This window comes from Scardinius erythrophthalmus (genome assembly GCF_964197995.2).
Source record: "Scardinius erythrophthalmus genome assembly, chromosome: 10".
Classification (NCBI taxonomy): Eukaryota; Metazoa; Chordata; class Actinopteri; order Cypriniformes; family Leuciscidae; genus Scardinius; species Scardinius erythrophthalmus.
Genome location: NC_138230.1, coordinates 23,725,094 through 23,729,721, shown reverse-complemented (window position 1 = coordinate 23,729,721; position 4,628 = coordinate 23,725,094).

Below are 4,628 nucleotides of genomic sequence, written 5' to 3'. Positions count from 1 at the left end.
AAATGACACAGGGAAAAAGTATTGAACACATGAAGAAAAGGAGGCGCAAAAAGGCATGGAAAGCCTAGACAACTGCTGAAAACTTACAGTAATTAAAAAGCAATCCAGCCCCCTGTCAGTGGAAATTAATAACAGCTGGTTCAGTCCCAAATGATGGCCTACAAAAAGATCTCATTGCCAAGGTGTCACACAAGACACATCTCATGATGGGTAAAAGCAAAGAGCTGTCTCAAGACCTTCGCAACCTAATTGTTGCAAAACATAATGATGGCATTGGTTATAGGCGCCATTCTAAGCTTCTGAATGGTCCAGTGAGCACTTTTGGGGCCATAATACGGAAGACAATGGAAAGACAATAATTTCACCATAAATTTGCCTTGACCAGTGCTCCTTGCAAGATTTCTGATAGAGGAGTGACAAGAATAATCAGAAGAGTTCCTTTGTCTCTCCAACGATCTCCTTTGTCTTCATGCTTGGAACCTGTGGGTTCAAGATTACCTGTATACTCACCGTATTCATCACGAGGTATACGCTTCACCCAGTTCCTCTATCATCATCACCATTCATTACCTGCTTCATTCAGTAACTGTTTTTGTGCCATTTACTCACCTGAAACGTGCCATACATCTCCCCGCCCCCCGCCCCCCCATACTAAATAGACTGTCCTCACTCAATGGCTGGCTGTCTAAGTGGTGTCCGCAAAATAATATACGGTTCATAGACAATTTGAAAAGTTTTTGGGGCAGACGTGACCTGTTGAAAGAGATGGTATTCATCCCTCCTGGGATGGTGCCGCTCTTCTCTCTAGTAATATGGCACATAGTCTTAGAGCTCAAAAATTGGGGCTAACAGGAAGTGACAGACTGGCTAAACCGACCATCTGCTAGCTGTCTCACGTCACAGAAGGCAAATAAATCCCATCACAGACTCTTTCACCTAGATATCATCATATAGAGACTGTGTCTGTTCCCCAAATTAGGAAATACAAAAAACTCCCAAACTCCCATTTAAGGGTAAAAATTTAATTGATGTTCAACAAATAAAAAACAGATATAATACAGATGAACAAAAGATAAAGCTCGGGTTGCTGAATATTCGATCCCTTACTTCAAAAGCACTTATTGTTAATGATATGATTACAGATCATAGATGTGCTGTGTTTGACAGAAACCTGGCTAAAACCAGACGAGTTTTGAGTCCACCCCGCAAGATTACGGTTATAAACATGAACCTCGTCTGAAAGGCAAAGTGGGAGGTGTTGCTGTAATTTATAGTAATATCTTCAGAATTACTAATAAGTCTTGTTTCAAATATAATTTTTAGACATTTGTGCTGGCTACTGTATACAGGGCACCATACAGACTTTATCAAAGAATTTGCTGATTTTCTATCAGAGTTAGTACTGGCTACAGATAAATTCCTAAATGTTGGTGATTTTAATATACATAACGAAAAAGAGATGCATTGGGATTGGCATTTAGAGACATTCTGAACTCTATTGGAGTTAGACAACATGTGTCAACATGAATCAATGTTGATGCCGTTGAAATTCTGCAGCAGAGCGATGACATCTCAGATCATTATCTAGTCTCATGTATACTTCATTTAGCCAAGACTGCAAAGCCGACTCCGTGTTACAAATATGTTAGACCTATCACTTCTGCCACTTAAGATTGCTTTATTAATAATATTCCTGATCAGTTTCATCTCCTCAGCATCCCAGATAGCTTAGAAGATTTCAATATTGCGACAAACTTTTGACTCTCTCTTTTCCAGCACTTTAGACACAGTTGCTCCTTTGCGCTTTAAAGAAGACTAAGTAAAATAGTCCAATGCTGTGGTACGAGCACACTCTGGCCCTTAAAGAGAGCAGCCAGAAAAATGTGGCGCAACTGGAAGAAAACAAAACTAGAGTTTTCTCGCATTTCATGGAGAGAGAGCACGACTGCATACAGAAAGTCTTTAGAAACTGCTAGATCTGCTTATTTTTCAATCCTATTAGAAGAAAACAAACAAAACCCTAGGTATTTATTTGAAAGAGTGGCTAAATTAATGAGAAATAAAGCTCGTTATTTCAACCACAGACGTTTCCAAACAGCACAGCAGTAATGACTTTATGAACTTCTTTACTTACAGGATTGATAATATTAGGGAGAAAATTATAATTATGCAACTGTCAATTACAGTATAGCATCAGGCTGTGCATTGTAGTCTCTCTGAGGAAAAATTTTATTCATTCATTGCTATAGGAGAGGAAGAATTTTCTAAACTCGTTAAATCATCTAAATCGACAACATGTATCTTAGACCCTATACCGACTAAGCTATTGAAAGAAATACTTCCAGAGGTCATAGATCCTCTTCTTAATATCATTAATTCATCTTTGATCTTTGAACTTTTAAGCAGGCTATTATTATTAAACCGCTTGTTAAAAAACGCAACTTGATCCTACAGAATTAGTCAATTACAGGCTGATCTCGAATCTACCTTTTCTGTCAAAGATACTAGAAAAGGCATTATCCTCACAACTAAGTTCCTTTTTAGAAAGAAATGGTATCTGCAAGGATTTGTTGAAGCGATGTCTTATCGATCACAAGTTCAGTATGGAGTACCACAAGGCTCGGTACTAGGACCGCTGCTGTTCACTCTGTACATGCTACCCTTGGGAGATATCATTTGGAAACATGGCATTAGTTTTCACTGTTATGCTGATGATACTCAGCTCTATATTTCTTCACGCCCTAACGAAACTTACCAATTCACAAAAAAACGGAATGCATAGCTGATATAAAAAACTGGATGATTAGTAATTTCCTACTTTTTTAATTCTGAAAATTTCTGAAAGATTCTAATTATTGGACCAAAAACCTCTGCACGTAATAAACAAGAATACCGGGAACACTTCCCATAAATCCTGATGTACTCGTTACATCATAAGAAGAATGGCGTCTAAGCTAATTTTAGTCTCTCTGTTTATCTCAGGGTTTATCGCAGTTTGCCGGATCCAGGCCGTATCCAGACCTGATGAAGGACCTGCGCCTGGATACGACAACAACAACGCAGTCCTGAAGTGTCATCTAGACTCTTTGAAGGCCTCCTTCCCTTCCCTTTGCCTCTGTACAGATAAAACGTTGTCAAAATGATTTCAGTTCACATAGATACGCAGAAGCGAAAAAAAATTCTGTATTATGAATTTTTAAGGCCAGACAAGTAATTTGTTGAGGTTAATTTGTAAAGAAAGACTACACGCCTGCGCACATATATATTCAAACGCGCAGACTGAACACGTAATATGCTTATGCACGTCATCAGCGTTTACACAGATACGTGGAGATGATAAAGTTTTTTAAAAAAAAATCAACACTTGCACCTTGGAACCTATTTCAAGGTTTGCGTTCTCGAGCCATGAGGCACTGTTGTTGTGCGAATGAGCGGACCGGAGCGCGTTAAGGGTTTTCTGTTAGAACGGTGTCTTGTAAGTGGCCCCTAAGTTAATATCTAATGATCTTTGTAATGGAAATGAATCAATCAAAACTAACTTTAGCTGGACAATAACTTTATTCTAGAGCTGCTGTAAAGCCAAAACAATCTCTGTTACTTTCATTTCCTATTATCAAACCAACAATAGGACAACAATATGCAAGTGCTGTGACCAGTCCCAATTAGTCCAGCACAGTACACGTAGCAAGGTTGATTTATTTATTTAAATAAATAGAATAAAAGGTGTTTGTATTAATAGGTCAAGTGTTGCCGAAAAAGATGCATCTCCTAAGCCCTTAAGGGTCAGTTCACCCAAAAATGAAAACTCTGTCATCAATCACTCACTCCCAAATTGCCCCAAACCTGCAAGATACCCGCTCACCCCTAGCCTGGGAAAACCCAGACAACTTCCGGCAAATTTAGATTTGCTCTGCAAGTTAGTCTGGCAAAGAGCTCATTCAAGTCCATTTCTAATCCGTCGAAATCGCGGCACCAATCAGAAATGTTGGGGCGGGCTTTACACATGACGATCGCTCTGATTGGTTTTAGGTCTATCCAATTGCGCCCAGAGGCATTTGAACGACGTCTGTTGGTGAAGCGCATCAACTTTTAAATGCATTATTATATTCAAATTGCAAACACATGAGGACAGTCTCCATGAAAGACCCACTGGCAGATGAACCTGCTACTACATTTCTCTCCGAAACGGTAGGAAATTAAATTAGATTTAATAGAGGATTTTAACTGTGACAAGATGATTGACAGGGCAGTTTACGTGACAGGATGCACGAGACAGATCCGTCCGATAAAGATGACGAAGTAGTATGTCCCAAAGCTTGCCTACTTTTTTGCTACACATTCAAAAGTAAATACCTTTTCTTCACAAAAAGAGTACATACTTTTATGGCGTAGTGTAACTTAGGCGAATTAGGACGCAGCATATGGCTTTACACGATGACGATCGCTCTGATTGGTTTTAGGTCTAGCCAATTGCGCCCAGAGGCATTTGAGCGACGTCCGTTGGTGACGCCCCTTTGGAAATGAGTTATTAATGAAGCTTTGCCAGACCATAAAATGGTTTGGTTTTAACCAGGCTAGCTCACCCCTGGAACACTAATGAAGTTCCCTCCAATGAGAGCCATCTGTCC